Source organism: Caretta caretta, chromosome 1 (genome assembly GCF_965140235.1).
Source record: "Caretta caretta isolate rCarCar2 chromosome 1, rCarCar1.hap1, whole genome shotgun sequence".
In the NCBI taxonomy this organism is placed as follows: domain Eukaryota; kingdom Metazoa; phylum Chordata; order Testudines; family Cheloniidae; genus Caretta; species Caretta caretta.
The window spans coordinates 9,619,000-9,636,670 of record NC_134206.1 but is presented as its reverse complement, the minus strand read 5'-3'; the positions used below and the strand labels follow the sequence as shown (position 1 = coordinate 9,636,670).

Below are 17,671 nucleotides of genomic sequence, written 5' to 3'. Positions count from 1 at the left end.
GGATACTCCTGCTAACTAATCTGATCTTGCTGTTTGAATGCCCGTAGGCGGGTTCTGCAAATGACTCTCATCTTGGACAGGTCACAAGACAACTCCCTGCATCTCTATGGTCCTTTAACACCTGCACCCAGCATATTTCCCCCTTAGGACAAATGTCTAGTTCAAACATTTTCTTTCTTAGCTTCTGGCCATTTGCTTCTTGTCCTTCCATCTTCTTCAGCAGCAAGTGACCCAGATAGGTATCTGCATGCTGGTTCCATGCCACTTCAGTAGCTGGCTCTAATTCCTTCCCATTATTCTTCCCTGTCCTCCCCAAGTGCATTCGCTGGCTAATTTAACCTGGATTAAAACTGGATCAGGTTCTCAAACACACACACGCACACCCCCCTTCACTTAATTTGTTCATCGTTTATATTTCTAAATTAATTCACCAGACACTCTTGGCAAAGAAAAAAAAAAACCATGTGAGCTCATGTTCAGAGGAGTTCTAGGACAGGATCATGTTTAATTACTCCAAATGGTTTAGAGTGACAGTGAGCAAAGAATAACTGAAGCCAAGTATCTAGGCAGTTTCAGAAGCACTTGGTCTATTAGGCTGCAGAATGTTTTCCTACCGAAGTCTAAGCTGGTAGAGAGAGCTGAGCCCAGCACAGAAGGAAAGTCACTCACTAAGCAAAGATTTCCCTCTCAAGGACCAATTCTTGGGGCAGTGTGCTCTGAACCAACAAACACTGGCCCACCACTGGTGTAAATCAGCATAGCTCCACTGAAGTCCAGGGAATCTGACCCAGTAGGCTTTTAAATGCACAGAATAAGAACCTACAAGGGGAACTAATATTTGATAATGGCTTCTTCAGTCTAGCAGAGAAAGATCTAACAATCCAATGGCTGGAAGATGAAGCTAGACACATTCAGGCTGGAAATAAGGCATGCCTTTTTAACAGTGAGGGGAATACCAGTGGAACAAATTACCATGGTGGATTCTCCATCAATGGCAAATTTTAAATCCAGACTGCCTGTTTTTCTAGAAGACCTGCTCTAGGAACTCTTGTGGGACAGATGGTGGTTGTTGAAGTTGGGATGGAACTCTATGACGGAGTTTAGGTCGTCTGTCCAGTGGATGAAAATATCATCGATTTATCTCAGGCATATCATTGGTTTCATGGTGCGTTTGTCCAGAAATTCTTCTTCAAGGTGGACCATGAAAATGATGGCATATTAGGGAGCCATCCTAGTACCCACGACTGTTCCCACGGTTTGGGCAAAGTGTTTGTTGTTCAGTGTAAAATTGTTAGGGGCGAGGATGAAATGGATGAGTTTGGCGATTGTGTTTGGGCTGGAGATCTGCGGGTTGCCCATTGTCTTGTAAATATTGGAGGCAGGCAGTGATGCTGGCATTGCGAGGGATGTTGATATCTAGGGAGGTGACATCGGTGGTAGCAAGGATGGTGTTCTGAGGGAGGTTGTTAATGTTGGAATTTGTGGAGGAAGCTGGTTGTGTCCTGCAGGAAGCTGATCCTTTGTGTGGTTGGAGAAAGGTTTCTAGAAGTCCTGATAGTCCTTCAGTCAGAGTGCTGTGGCCAGATGGGATGGGTCTGCCTTGTTTGGGTGTCTTGGGAAGCATGAAGAAGGTCCCTGGGGTGGGTTCATGGAGGGTGAGTTTGTAGAGTTTCTCTGGGAGTTGTTTGGGGAAGGATTTGACGATATCCTTACATTCCTGGGGGGGTTGTGATGTGGGGCCGTCTTTGAATTCTTCACAGTAGGAGATGTTGGAGAGTTGTCTGGTGGCCTCAGGATGCGATTTGATCACATCACTCCTCAGTCTGAATCCCTCCACTAGCTCCCTGCCTGCTTTTGCAGCTGAGTGAAGTGACTGTCCCCCCTCCCCCCGCAAGGCTCTGCAGAACTCCAGCCCTACCTACTTACCTTGCCTGGGTGAGGGACACATCATCCCCCTCTGCTCTGCCAGACTTCCTGCCCTGAGCCATCCGTTTGTCTGTCTCCCATGCAGTCTCCTACCCAGCTCCCTCTTCATGGCTCACCCCATGGACCCTGTCCTGGCCACTCTTTAAGTCCCACACTGAATCTGGTTGATTTGTATAGAAGATCCTTTCTGTCGTTTCCTTTCCCTGAACTCTGTCTCCTCGTCTGGCCATCCACCCTTAGGCTGGGTGCTTCCAGGGACATGGAGCATCCATCCTGTACGTCTAGAAAGTGTCCAACATCCCGTGTGCTATTGTAAACAGTCACTAATAGTCACACTGATGTGGCTCCCTCCCTGCCATGCAGCTAAACTGAGAAGCCAGACGCCAGGTACCAAACTTCGGTGACATGCTTCTTGCAGTGTAAACCGTGTCCTTTTCAGATACAGTGTCCCTCCTCCCCCCATCTCCCCAGCTCTGCCCTGTGCTATTGGGGGGATGGAAGAAAGGGGGGCACTGGTGACTACTGGAGTCTGGGGTGAAAATCTGCATGCCTAGGCTGTGATTAATCTTTGCCTCCCATTCCCACTGAAGGGTTAACATGAGCTAGGGTATAGTGTGTGTGAGAGAGATCCAACAATATGCCGTGACTTCTCTGTACTTGCTCTAATGAGTCATTCCTTTTAAGCAATTTAGTGCTAGTTACATAATTGCTTCAATATTCAGCGCTAGCAAAAAAGGAACTACGAAAATAAAAAGGACATTTAGGAAATTCTAAATTAAAATCGTAATTACACATTTCCCCAACTTTTATTTGACTAAGTTAATATTTTTTAGAACTAGGGCTCTGTGCTAACAGCTCTGTCTGATCTCATGGCTACAGCAAGGGATGCTGGGTCTTTATTCCTGGCTCTGCTGATGACTCAAGACAGGATAATTTGGCTTGAAGTTACTCATGCTAAGGTAAGGGCTAGCCAGATCTCATGCTTCAGGAGCGGCTTTGCTGATCGCTGCTGAAGCCAGGAAGGAATTTGTTTCCTTGTGTATATAGTGTTGTCCCTCTGCCAAGTAACAGCAGATGTCACAGCCCTGTGGGTTGGTTTTCCATTGTGGGAGGAATCCAGCACAGATTGTGAGTATATTCTTAGTGCAATCAGTTGACTGTATACTCTCCACACCTATCCTGAAAAAACGTGTCTAATGGCACACAGGCAATCCCCTCTTTCAGCAATGCTCGGGTCCCAGAGCTCAACTCTGTCCCAAAAACTGATTAGCAGAAAAGTTAGCAAGATTGAAACAGAATCCAAATTCCCTTGCTGCATGCCACAGTTCCCCCAAAGAACCGGCCTCAGAAGCCAACCAACATAACATTTTCTTCCAATACTAAAAACTTGCTCGCACACTAAGAACTCGCAAGGCTGTGCATGACAGTGCCCTCTGGTGATGCTTCCCATACCAACAGCGTTGTATAAATTACCTGGGTGCATTGGAGCAATGAGACAGGACCTACTTCCTCTGAAGTATCTGGGATTAGCCATGCTGGAGGCATGATACTACATCTGTGATGGGCCATTGTTCAGAGCTGGTTTGACAAGCTACAAATATTAAATTAGGATCCGGGTTTCCCTACTGCTTCCAACACCTGCCTTCGTTTTATCTCCACTCTGCCAATCATCTCTCAGATGTTATTGAAATGTTGACTCCACCTCAGCCTTTTCAGCCATGCCACTGTTCATTACCCAGGAGTCAAGTTCTCCTGTAAACATCCGCAAAGCCACCTCATTGTCCTCTTTCAAATCCAATTCTCTCCTGAGGTCTACAAAAAACAGTCGACAGTAGTGAGGCAGCTGGGGTGCTGTGACCACAGCTTATTACGCTAGTCACCATCACCTCACTCTTCCCCGGTGCCCTCCTTGTCTGTTACAGCTGCTTGTTGTCTCTTGTGAGATTGGGCAGGGACCTTCTTTATATGGACAGCCCCGAGCACACTGGTGCCCTGATCCTGACCGGGGCTTTTATGCACTCTGCAATAATAATTTCACTCGATAGCCTCACGACGCATACTCTGCGATGCCTTCCAAAGGCCAATATTCAACACTGTAGCCTAGTCTCATTGTCTGTGACACCCTCCCAGCTTCCTGGCTAGGGGCCACAAATACCCTGGTGATTTCAGACAGCGACATTCTTCACTTCCTGTCTTAAACTGCTGTATGGTGTTCCCAGGCGCTGCTAAACAGCTGACCGCACGCCACCCCTGAGGTGGCTGCATTTCAGCAGTAGTGGCTGTTTGGATATATTTCAGAGTAGCAGCGGTGTTAGTCTGTATCCGCAAAAGGAACAGGAGTACTTGTATGTAACTTATCTGTATGTATATATACATATCTTACTATATGTTCCATTCTATGCATCCGATGAAGTGAGCTGTAGCTCACGAAAGCTTATGCTCTAATAAATTTGTTAGTCTCTAAGGCGCCACAAGTACTCCTGTTCTTTTTGTTAGAATATAGATATTCAGGCCTGTCTGTAAAGGCCTATACTCTAAGAATTTAGGTGTATTCTTATCACTTGGTTAGTTATAGAAGTATAAAAGAAAGAATCAAAATTGCTGTCTGCCGGTGTAAGAGCCTTCTCTTACTGTGACAGTCTGAGGCCCTGTTCTTAGGCTGAGATCTCTGGATAAGCAACAGAGGCAGCCATAAGTTGGGAAGCGACCGGTCACATCCTCACATTCCAACCTAGTCACATTGAAAGAAGGTGCTATTGGGCTGTTAGGAATACAATCCTGTCCTGATAATGCCCATCGCCTCCAGAGAAAGGGAAGAGCCTAGAAGATGTAAAAGGAAACGTAGTTTGATAGCATCCTGTCTGGCAAGAACTCACTTATCAATAGCTGGGATGTGAAATCCTCACTTCTTTGTTGTTCTATCACTGTAGTCCCCATTTCCCTATTGTTTGTCTGTATAATCTCTATCTGGTTCTGTGATTGTTCCTGTCTGCTGTATAATTAATTTTGCTGGGTGTAAACTAATTAAGGTGGTGGGATATAATTGGTTAGCTAATCATGTTACAATATGAGTACTTGTGGCACCTTAGAGACGAACAAATTTCTCTAAGGTGCCACAAGTCCTCCTTTTCTTTTTGCAGATACAGACTAACACAGTTGCTACTCTGAAACATGTTACAATATGTTAGCATTGGTTCGTTAAATTTCAGGAAAATGACTGGTTAAGGTATAGCTAAGCAGAACTCAAGTTTTACTATATAGTCTGCAGTCAATCAGGAAGTAAGAGGGGGAATGGGAACAGAGAATGGGGGTGGGGGAATTGGAATTATGTTTTGCTAAGAGGGGGGAATGGGAACAGGGACACAGGTGTAAGGCTCTGTGGTGTCAGAGCTGGGAAGGGGGACATTAAGGAAGGAAACTGGAATCCTGCTTGCTGGAAGTTCACCCCAATAAACATCGAATTGTTCGCACCTTCGGACTTCGGGTATTGCTGCTCTCTGTTCATGAGAGAAGGACTAGGGAAGTGAGCGGGTGAAGGAATAAGCCCCCTAACAGTGGCGGTGAACAGATCCCTCTCCTTTGGGGTAACAGGTGACATAAGATATCAGTACCGTATAAACAAGCCCTGTTCAAGGGGTTGTGCATCAGTTCACCTCATTCAGATCCCTAAGTCCCACTCCTGCAGTGCTTCCCGCAAAAAGACCCAACCACATTCCCACCTCAAATTTAAAAAAATATTAAAAGTGATATTTGAACCACTAAGACATACATTGTCCTAAATTGCGTAATTGCAGCATCATAGCCAATGTCCCTCTCTTCCTCGGGAGTGTTAAATCAAAGGCTGGTTGAAAACTGGTCAGCGGTTCTCAGGAAAAGTTTCTAACCAAAGTAAGATTTTTCCCCCATGCAGGTTTCTGATGGAATGAAATGCGTGTTTCATTTTGCATCTAAAATTTTCATTTTGCCTCCATTCAAACCTACATCTGATGAAGTGAGCTGTAGCTCACGAAAGCTCATGCTCAAATAAATTGGTTAGTCTCTAAGGTGCCACAAGTACTCCTTTTCTTTTTGCGAATACAGACTAACACGGCTGTTCCTCTGAAACCTAAAAAAAAAATGTTTGTTTTATTTTCTTTGGGGGGGGAGGAGGATTTTCCACACTTTCTTCTCATAAAGGGGAGAAAAAAGAGGAAAAGCAAAACGAGGGAAAATAGGATTTGAAATGAAAGAGTTTGTTCCTTCTGCAAGTCTGAAAGGAAACAAACTTTTCATGCAAATGTTCATTTAAGAACATAGGCGCCCCGTGGGCCATGAGTCCAGCCCCCCGAAGGCCCAGGCAGGCCCGTCAGAAATGTATCAAGCTCCATCTTAAAGCTGGTTAGGTTGTGTGCCCCGTACTATGCCACTGGAAGGCTGTTCCAAAACCTCCCTCCTCGAACAGTTAGAAACCGTCTCACTGTTCTAGAAACACATCAAATGGGGGAAGACCAGGGAGGGAGAAGAGCTAATCGAAAGGATCAACGCTGGCACAAGAACAAAGAGGGATGAACTGCCAGGAGTCACCTGAGGTTGGCAGTCAGCCTCTGTTTGATCTTCACAACGACCCTGCGAGGCGGGGCAGTGCCGTTGCCCTTATAGGACAGCACGAGGAATGGAAGCACAGACAGGCAAAGTGACTTAGCCCAGGTCACACGGCAGAACAGGAACTGAATGCTGGCTCCCCATCCTTCCTCTCACAAGCATCTTCTGGAAGGTGCCTACCCCGTGAGTACTACCTGGTATCCACAAGGATGGGCAGAAGCTTCTCAGAGGCCTCAATTAAGCTGCCAGGAGTTAGCAAACGCTCCAGCACACCCTGGGGAGGGCTTTTCAGGTTTCATTCACCCCTCGCTTTTCTGCGAGCTGTATGAATGTAAGAGCCTGCACTCACCACCGTAGCACCCCCTGGTGTCAGAGCATGGCGCTGCAGGGAACTTCGCCTCTGATGCCCCCTGCCTGTGGCCGAGGGCGAATACACTGCGGCAAACTGGGCCATATGTGAGTGGGTGGCATGGCGACCTTTTGCACAGGCTCTCAACGCCACACAAATTTGGCCCGGCCGCTACACCATGATGGAGGGGAGTGTGGGCCAAATTTGAGTGAGTGAATGACGAGTGAATGATGCTGCTACCTGATGCATAGAGGGTGTGGGTGTTGCGATTGGTGCTCTTGTACAGGGCGGAGGGGGACTCCTAGCGCTAAGATGGGGCAAGATTCAAACCCCTGGTCTACAGCTTAGCCCTCCAGCTAAATCCCATCTAATCCAGACCCCTTTCCGCTGTGACCAAAGACCACCTAGAAATCAAGATCTTTCCACCCCCTCTTGGGCTCCTCCGCAACCCATCCTCAGGGGTCAGTCCTCAGCCCTACCTTGGACTCAGTTGTAGTTGTGCTGGGACTTTTACGCCCCACTCTCGGACCTGGTAGCAGACCCACCCTCTGCTCTGGGTTCCAGCCCAGGGACCCTGGGCTCAGCAGCTGGGTCTGCTCCTTCAAATGGGCTGCTTCCCACCTCCCAGCCCCTTGGCCTGCTTCCCGATAGCCTATGGTTCATGTAGCCTCTCTCCAGGTCCTCCCCTGGAACACCAATCCACAGGGCTCCTTTCTGGGGCTTTGCCCTTTCTCAGGGCCCACCACAGGGACTAAATCCATCCCTGTGGCCCTCTCCAGCATGCCTTCCCCAGTGAGAGGGATCCCATGGTCTGCTCTCTGAGGTCTCCTCTTCCTGACGGGGATCTCCTCTCTGTGTAGTCCTCCCTGACCCTTTCCCAGTTGGGGTCACACATGGGAATGAAGCCACCAGATTAGGATCAGCTGGGGAGTAACTGCTACTCCCAGGCAAGGCAGAGCCCAACTCCCCTTAAAGTAGCCCCGGGGCTTCCCAGATGTGGCCAGCTGGAGTTCTATAATGCACCCTTCCCGGGCAACATGAAGCAGTTGCATGCTGGGACTTGTCGTGGTGGCGTATGGAAGAGGAGGGCAGTAGCCCTCCGCTCCATGCTATGGCAATCCGATGTGCTCCTTGGGGCCTGGCAAAGGTGTGGCTGGCCTTTGGTTGGGGAGAGCGTGAGCGTCCCTACAGACCGATGGCTCTGATCACAGACACCCTCCCCTTATGTCTGACACAGCCGAAGAGAAGAGAACAACAGGCAGCACAAAACACATTGATTTTCTCCCCTATCATGTGCACATGTCCCAGGAAACCCTTCTAGGAAAATATTTGATAACAGGGAATAATAGACAGCGCAGCCATCAGAGCAACAGGGCCTCTGTTATCTTGGAAGGTGACTGGGTTTTTTTTCCTGGAGAACACAATAAGTGGGGACACCAGCGCTCTGGAGGAGAGAAATCCTGTGCCAAGATCTGATACTCAAAGTAAATCAAACACACACTCAGTCAAAGGAGGGGGCGGGGAGGAAGAGACTTAATGCTGAATTTTAAAGGCCCTTTGGCCTGACTAGTCTTTAGCATCCGACTCGAGTGCTTGAGCTGGGCCTGCTTGTGGTGGTAGGGTCCCTAGGCAGTTGCCCACAATTCCTGGGTGACTTTAGGAGATTCCTCTAGGAACTGCACTGGTGGGCAAAGGGGCCCACAGCTCACGGAGTGCCCACAACTATCTCGGTCGCCCTCTCGGCCCAGAGCAGGGGCCGCTGTTAAGTTCAGGGCATCTAGGCAGCTGTTCAAGGTGCTGAATTTTCAGGGGCAGCTCCACTAGGCCACCCCACCCCTCGCTGGGAGCACCCACTGCTAGGCCCAGAGTTGCCATGCCAACGTGAGGGGGCTGTGCCACCCCCGCCCCCACCCACCAGAAGGGACCGGCTGGAGTAAACAGCTGCTGCACTGGGGCAGCTCCAGCCTGCCCCTGTGGTGGTCAGGGATCACTCCGGCAACGTCTGTAAAAAGCCTCGCAGCACCGACTCGCAGAGCTTGGGTCAATTGACGCGGGCTCGCAGGGCTTGGGCTATAAGCCCTTAGTGTAGATGCTGCGGCTCGGGCACCTCCCTCGCGGGGTCTCAGAGCCCGGACTCCAGCCCGAGCCCGAAGGTCTACACTGCAATCGTTAGCCCTCCCCAGCCCAGCGGCAGCCGTGCCGGGGGTCTTTTATTGCAGCGTGGATGTGCCCTCCGTGCTTCACCAGCCTGCAAGAACTCTGCTATTCGGTGTTTGGCTCCAGCTGGCTGTGCCTTCACAGCAACCAGGTCCCCTGGCTGGGAAGCTCGGCCCTTAAAGGCACAGAACCCCAGCACCATCCTCCGACAGCTGGGACAGCTTTTGGTGAGCAATCTGCTCCTGTCTGCCAGGGGCAGTGAGCAGGGATGCCACAGTGTGCCTCCCCCACCCGCCAGGACAGCTTTGGGGAGTGGGGAGTCTTCTTATTAGAGTCGATTTTAACTCCCCTCCGACCCCTGCTGGTCAGCGCTGAGGCACCCGGCGGGGGCAGTGTCCTCGGAGAGTGCCCTGACAGCCCCCGAACAAGGGCAGCGGCCCGGAGTCTGACATTTCCCAGCTGAAATAAACCAGCCCTGCGACGATTTCCTCTCCCCGGCTGCAGCCAGCCCCGCATTTAATAGGAATGCCGTGTTCAGGTGACAAGCCCAAGACTGCTGAAGCTGAACCTGTCTTCCCAGCGCAGCGATTTTCTGTTTCACCCTGCGCTTGCCCCGTTATCCGAGGCACCATTCTCAGGAGCCGGCTTTGTTATCGCAGACACATTTCGCAGCAGCGTGTCACTCACAGGAGTGCTGTACAGCTGCCGGGGGATAGTCCAGCCGCCCTCACCAGCTCCTGTGCTGTGTCATTAGTCCAGTGACACACAACAGGTGCACACACCGCCCCAGCCAAGCCGCTGTCGTGCGATACTTCATCGACGTTCAGGAGAAGCAACGAACACAGGGCACAGTGCAGAGACCTGTCTCAAGACTACATGAGACCAGGTTTGCAGCTGCTCCCTGTTGAACAGCCCAGGATGGGAGTGAGAATTCGATCCACGGTCGCTGCTGACCTATGGCTTCTTTGCCAAAACGCCCTGAGTTTATTTCACCCTCGGGGGTCACAGGAGTTACTCCCAGGATGAGCCTGGTCTTGTCAATGCACCCTAATGCAGCACTGGTAACACAATAGTAACGGTCATGGTTTCCTTGATTTTATGCCTGCGCTGCAGATAACTCAAGGGTGCTTTTGTGGACCCATTTCAAAGCAGCCCCGCTGGACGATGTGGTGGTGGCATTTCAGTCGGGGGCACCCTTCGCTCTGAGTCAGCACTGGGTCCCTGTGCAGCTGCCTGTTACCTGCCTCTAGTCATTTGGAATCTCGTAGCTCTTTTCCCCAAAGCAGCTGTATAAAACCAGGTGTCCTGGCCTTGAAGTGCCAGAAGGCAGCCCGGCAGCTCAAGGATGGGAGCAGGAGTCCTGGCTGGTAAAGCAGGCAGTGAGTTATATTCATTGCCTAAGGGATCCAGGATAATTTCGGAGCAGCTGCCCTGGGATGAGAGACTTTGCCCCTTTCAGAAGAGCCAGAATCCAAGGGAATTGGAGGAAACCTATTATTTGAGTCTCAGGTCCTGGGGAACGATGAAGGTATGCCTGTGCTCACCAAGAACTCCTTTGTTCTTGCTACCCAGCATACCAAGGTAATGTGGAACTCCCTGGAAGCAGTGGGTCTGGAACCCAGATACCCTGGCCCCACCAGAATGGTGGTCCAGTGGTTAAGGCTCTAGTTTGGGATTCAAAGGTAGCCAGGTTCAATTCTCATCTCTATTATAAGTTTCCTAAGTGGTCTTGGGCAAGTATGTCTGTGCCTCAGTTTCCCCTCATCTGTTATATAAGGGTTAGTAGTATTTCTCTTCCTTGCTGAGGTGTTGTGAGCATGAACAAATTAAAGCTTGTGAGGTACACAGATACTATGGCGATTGGGGCCAGATAAGGACCACAGATGGGAAGCCCAAGTCCTCCCCACACTTGTGCTAAGGTGGGGTGGCTTTTAGCAGTATAGGGCTGATGATTTGCAGCTCCAATTCAAATCACTAGAGGGCAGTGGGGGCACAGAGCCACTCACCAACACGTCAGTTTCGTTCACTGGCGCTCTGTGGAGGAAAACCTGCCAGTTTGAATTTGCAGGCTAGGAATTACTATGCTGAATGTTTTATTTGTGTACAAATGTAATTATGTTAATTAAAGCTTAGCTGTAATTACAGCGTTTAGTGGCCCATACGTGTACATGCTCTAGTGACTTATGGGAATCATGAAGTCAGTACTATACACATCCCCTTCCTACCAGCTATCCTGAGCAAAACAAGGGAACCCATCCTGCAGCCCTCCCTCCTCAGAGTCATGCTGTCTCACCATAGTAACATTGCCTTTGATGGAGCTGCTTTAGTGACATGAGGAAGGGCTGCAGGATTGGGCCAATGGCCCTATGGGGCTATCTCAATTATATGGAAGGGAACAGCTTAGAGGGCTAAGTATAACCAATATAAGCATAGTGTGATTTTTGCTTCCCTCTAGTAGCTGCTGCACAGAGGAGGACAAGAGCCTACTACAGCAGCTGTTTAAGGGAGCTACTTCTCTTGCTCCAGCAGTTGAGGTCATGCTTTTAGTGGCAAAGGCAGCAGGTTCAAACCCTGATGTCAGCCCAACTGGGGCTGGTTATGCAAGCAGAGGGGTCGCTATGTCTTTTCTTTGTTTTTGAAGATCTTGTTCCGGCACCTAAAGGGTTACAGGAAATAGAAAAGCCAGAAATGCTTCCCTTTGACTGATCCTCCCCTTTGGAAAAGAAGGAAATTGATGTCAGATGAATGTGATGTTTCTAACATTAAGAAACTTATAAATGAATCCTAGACAACCCTGAAGAAGAACTCAGCTTTGGTGTCTGACAGGGCAGGGCAATCCATCATTGCGGCCTCCCGCGATTTTATGAGGAGTCTCACAATATTTGATGTTTATTTTTTTACATGAGAATCTCAACTTTCCTTAAATCTTCTGACTCCAGGAGCGCCGGCTGCAGGCCCCAGCTGAGATCCATTGTACTTGTCCCTGTACCAAAACACATTAGAGACAGCCCCTCCGGAGTCAGGGAGGGAAGGACTATACCCCCCTTTTAATCAAATAGGGAACAGAGAGCACATAACTTGCCCCCGGTTATTCAGCAAGCCTGGCCATAGCCAGAAACTGAGCCTCACCCTCCAGGGCCTTAACCACCAGCCATCTTTCCAATGGGACCAAAGCCAGATTCTCCACTCACACCAGGGGTAGCATTTTACACAAATTTGCACAGGCAGAAAGGAGAGAAGAGAGCCAGAGATGCCATCAGGTCTGCTAGGGACTTTGCCCTGGCTAATCAAGCTGACACAGGAAAGGCAGATGTTATGGTGAGGGGCACAGCATAAGACTCTAGGGTAGATACTATTAGCCTGGCTTTGTACTGTTATGCCTAAGGGCCAGCCAAGATGCAGGCCTGTAATATCCTACAGCTTACCTCCCAAGCACACCCTCCTGGCAAGAGGTCACTCTGCAGCACCCTGCCTCAGTTTCCCCCCTTCAGGGCCCTTTAAGAACTCATAATTTACAGGAGAGTCAAACTATACCCACAAAAGGTCCCATTTATTTAACCCTTTGATATGTACTGCCCCCCTGGGACCCAGCAGTTCAGTGGATCTCTCTTAATTAATCCCAAAATCACAGAGTCTTCATTCCAGCTGGTCTTGACAGTCTCTCCCAGGGTGCGCTCCCTGGAGAGCTTTCTTCTGCTTCTTCAACACCCCCCTGCTGACTTCAAACTCTACTGGGGTCTCCTGCAGATGCTACAAACCACACTTACTTCCCTCCCCCGTGTTGTACCTTCCTGCTCTTTTTATCCTGGGAGCACCTGATTCAACCCAGGTGGAGCTCATTCTGTAATCAGGGCTCACCGGCCCAGGGGGTAAGCCACCCATTGTGCTAGGTGCTGCATCAACCCAGAGTAGTAGACAGTCCTTCCCCCAAAGCACTTCCCATCTAAAGAAGCAGGATAGACAGAGGGGAGGGGCATAACGCAGAAGCAGAGGTCGCTAGATCGATGGCTCCATAAAGTGCTAGAAAAGATAGAGGGACGTCAGCCCTGATATGGCAACAGGCTCCTGAAACCAGTGGCAAAGAGCTCGGCAAAGGCAGAAGACCAAGGAGGGCGTACAGAAGGGGTATGGAAAAGAACCGGAGGCACTGATTTCTGGCGAGCTATGTTTGATTTGGTTCCGCCCCGGCAGTGAAAGAAAAGTGCCTGTTTAACTTTAATTACCGAGCCAGAAATCAACTGATTTATGCTGTGTAAATCTGAGGGACAAACTGAAAGTGTTTGTGTTAATTGCCGACACTTTCTCACTGTTTAATTCTGACTGCGTGGGGGTGGGGGACTGTTACTTAAGCTCGGAGAAGGGCATGGTGCAGGGATTCTGCTGAAAGCCAGCCTCTGCTTTGAACTAACTAGGTCTGGGGACTCGTTGGGAGGGGAAGGGAGAACCTGCCAAGAGAGATAAGGGAACTAAGGCCTGGAATTTAATTTGGAGATGTTTCCTGATAACGATAATTATTAGTGTGAAACTTCATCAGCAGGTGCTACAGCTGCTGGAAGGAATGAGCCATGGAGGGAAGCCACTTTGGGTACACAGCTTCATTGGTGAGTGCACTGAAGGACTGTATTTTACTTGCATATTAAGGCACTTATTTATCTGTCCCCCAACACCAAAGTACCTGAGCCCCTCGGGCCACTGTATTTGTCTTCACACGCTCTTGTGAGACAGGCCAGAGCTACTGTCCCCATTTAACAGATGGAAAACTGGGGTATGGCGAGATTAGGTGACTTGATGTGACGCAGCAGGGAGGGGGGAGTGTTGACCTGGGAATGTGCCCTGGGGATGGGAGACCTGAGAGCCTGTCACCTGAGCCAGGAGGGGGAGGGGGAGGTGACACCTCTGCCAGGAATGTGGATGGAGACTGCAGCAGGGAACCTGCTGGGTGGGTTTAGTTTCAGTTTGGGGCTGGGTGGAGGAACGCAGGGACGGGCTGGGGTCTAAGCTCCCTGCTCCCCCAGAAGGACTTGACTGAGGGGTCCTGGGTGTACCCACAAGCTCTGTTTTGGACTGTGTTCCTGTTGTCCAATAAACCTTCCATTTTACTGGCTGGCTGAGAGTCTCAGTGAATCCCAGGAAGAGGGGTGCAGGGCCTGGACTCCCCCACACTCCGTGACACTTGCCCAAGGACACACAGAACATATATAGCAGCACTGGGAAGTGAACCCCAAGGACTTTTTCCAAGTCCTAGGAAAGCACCGTAACCACTAGGCCATTCTCTTCTTTTCTCAAACTTTGTGAAGCAGCTTCTCATCTAGTGTAAATCACTGAGATCAGTGGCTCTACATCAGCTGAGAATTTGGCCATGCAACCTCTGTGCTCCCACCTGGAGATAGCTGGAAACGAATTTACGTTCTGCCTGAACTTGACTGTAATAATATTCGTTCCAAGACAGAATAAACAATGACATTTCAAAGTTTCCCTTGGCAAGGGAATTCCAAAATTCATATGCGGGGTGGAGGGGGTGTCAAAATGACATTTGATTTGGACCTTTTCAAAATGTTCCTGCCTGAGGACCCAGGGAGCCCTAACTTGGGGACAGCCCATCTGGTGGGCTTCTGCAGAGCTGGGGACCCTGGGTGCCCCAACTCTGAGCCCCGACCCCACAGAACATTTAAATTCCAACAAATCGGTGTTTTCTGATGTCTGTAATTTTCCATCGATTTCCCACCAGTTCTGCTTCCACCCCCATTCTCTGCTCCTATTCGTGGAACGGTGCGTGCACCTTGGGTATTATTAGACCATTCGTTCTTCAAGGTTTGTGTCTTGTACAGCCCCCTTTGTTTTTCTCTCCCCTATACCAGGGGTGAATCAGGCTTAGGGGAGAGAATCAAGCCCTGAGCATCTCCTGCTACCCAGTGGAGCATATGGCAGGCGTGGCTGCAACTGGGACCACAGAGGAGAAAAGTGTCTTGTCTCCCAGCCTAGTACCAGTCTCTCCAGAGCCTGCTTAGCTTGGGAACCCTGAGCTCACCACCCAAGGTGTCAGGTGAAAATGACGTTAGCCATGCACAGCCACTAAATCTGCTCTCCGTGCTAGAGTTTGTGGTGGTGAATCTAGGTCACCCTTACCGGGTATGTGCCACTGCCCTGCTTCTGGGGAAGGCCTGAGCATGGAGTTAAACCGTCCCTTGCTGAAAGCGGATAATAAAACACCCACAGCAAAGGTGAGAGCGCTCGTCTGCAGCTCCCTGGCCCTCTCTCTAATTCCGCATCTCAGCTCTGCTAGTGATCACGTAATGGCCCACAACAAAATCGAGCCCTTCCACCCCAGAGATCTGATCTCTGCCAACTGAGCTAAAAGAGGAATTCCATTAGGTGGTACCAGTAGTAGACTCTTATCCTCTAAAAGCATAGCCAGTAGAGAAGGATTAGCACACGCGTTTCCAATGTATAACACAAATAAAAGGCATCTCAAAATGACACATTTCCCGCCAGCTCCTGAAAGGCAGAGTAGCCCCTGGCGCTCTCGACACCAAAAGCTAAATTGACTTATGCTTGATTAACTGGCTGCTAGACTTTAACTAAGGACTGCAGTTCTGGCTCCCACCACCTGAGCTCTCTGCCTATTGTAGCTGTAATGCTATATCCCCCCCCCCCCCCCCCCGAAGGACAATTCAAAGGGGAGCTGTGGGGTGAAAGGAATTAAAGAGGGGAAGGAACCTCTCCACCTTTGATTCATTTAAATGAAGGAGCTGAAATAAATAAATAAATACAATTGGGGGGGAGGCCTTTCCGCTGGGAGGAGAGAAATATGCAGCAGGTGGGAGTAATGAAGGACTCCTGAAATGATGATGGAGACATACGATTAACTTTAATCTTCCCCTCCCTGCTGGATATTGTGGTTTAATAAATACAACATTAAAAAATTGCCAGCTCATCTTTCAATTAATGGATTTCTTCTCTAACGAGGAAGAGGCATTTGGCTATGCGTTCTTTCTTTATCTTTCTGCTTCTTTGTTCTTCGGCTGCCGTAAAGTCTCTCTCGCTCTGCGCACGTCCGTCCCCATCCCTTTCTTTCAGCCTGGTTCCTCACTGATCCGCAGCCCCAGTCGTGTGTTAAGGTTTGTGTTAGCCTGCTATAGCCAGTACAATTTATGGGCTAGGAGGGGGAAAAGGAGGGTTTGTTTGACACCATGGGAGATGCACTAAGCCCCTGCTTTGGACTCTGTAGTTCTATTGTATGTTTCAGTGCATGGAGTCATAATCGTAAATGTGATCTTACAAAATGAGGTCCGCTCCTGCATGTGTAACCCGCCACTGATTGTGTGTTACAGCTCTGTGCTGCTGCTTGGCAGGTAGGAGTTGTTATGGCCCCGGCTCTTTAACGCCCACTGGAGGGAGCAGCCGATGCTTTTAGCTCTGGAGGTCCCCGGCTCAATCCTGGTGTCAGTCAAGAGGGCGACTGTCACACCTGGCTGTAACAGTGATCCCAACGTTAGCCCTAGAGTCCTGGTTCAAAATGCCCTTTGTGGAAGAGAGGGCGGAGAGCGTGTGGTTAAAGCACTGCGCTAGGATCCGGTGACACGGGATCCGTTCTTCGATCTGCCACAGACTTTCCACATGACCTTAAAGCAATCACTTAGGGCTTGCTCCTGTGCCCGTAGAAGTCCACGTCCCAGGGACTTGACTACCTGATGGGGCAAGGATTGCCTCATACTCTGCGCGTGTGCAACACCTGGCATTGTGACTGAGGCCGCTAAGAGCCACCCTAATGCAGACAATAAAGAGAGCCTTGGCTGATCCACTCCAGGGGTGGCTGCATTTCAGTGGCACTGTAATATGTTCTCTGTTACCTGGTAAGCTCTTTAGCATCCGCTGGGAGGAAAGTGTGTTATATGAATGCAAAATATTATTACTTATTATTATTATTATTATTACTCGCATGAGAGAGAGCCTGTGCTAAAAGACTCTTGGGCTTCGGCAGCTTGAGAGTCGTTTAGAGCAACACCTCTTTGGTTACAAACACATCTCATCAAGCTGAGTTTTGTTTGCAAAGTCACGATCTCCTTGGAGGAGGGCGTGCCGATCGCTGTTCCTCGCTCCATCCACAGCCCCGTCCACCCCCAGTAAGTGGCCCCGATTTCAGTGGAAAGTACTGGGGTCCTGATGCTGGGGATGTTGGCCTGCTGCACTCCCAAGGCAGAATTAAAATCGCTTCTCTTCTGAAGTCTCCTTATGAACTCTGGGGTAACCCCTTCCTGGCTGCAACAGTCGAGCAGGATGTATCAGATGCAAAGGGGTAACACCCCACCCCTGCCATCAGTTTGGTGGCAGAATCCCAGCACAGCGTTCTCCAGGGCCTCTTCCGTAGCATGGACCGCTGGTTTCCATGGAGATCCAACCACTTACGTCAGGCGTGACTGTGGCCCACCGGCGGCAGCTATGGGCCAGCTGGGCCAAAGGCAGATGTGCATTGCCAGGATCTCAGTGGCTCTGTGTGTGTGTATGCTTGTAAATGCTTTTCCTCTCATGTTTTTCCTCCGGTGATTGACAAGCACTAAATAAACACGGTTTAACCTTCCCCACCCTCTGGGCAGGTCAGTAAGGATCATTAACTCCCTCCTATGGATAGGGAAAACAGACCTTCCAATGCTATAGATT

The 17,671-nt window shown here is 49.8% G+C and overlaps 1 protein-coding gene and 1 long non-coding RNA gene across 2 annotated transcripts in view; one reads left to right on the top strand and one right to left on the bottom strand.

The window, feature by feature from the left end:
* PDE2A (phosphodiesterase 2A) overlaps positions 1-17,671 on the bottom strand; it is a 376,047-nt gene that overhangs the window by 332,454 nt on the left and 25,922 nt on the right. The window lies entirely within an intron of this gene.
* LOC125631665 (uncharacterized) overlaps positions 13,413-17,671 on the top strand; it is a 67,546-nt gene continuing 63,287 nt past the window's right edge. Inside the window, exon 1 of the long non-coding RNA XR_007355006.2 lies at positions 13,413-13,614. This is a non-coding gene — a long non-coding RNA (uncharacterized LOC125631665). The remainder of the gene's footprint in view (positions 13,615-17,671) is intronic.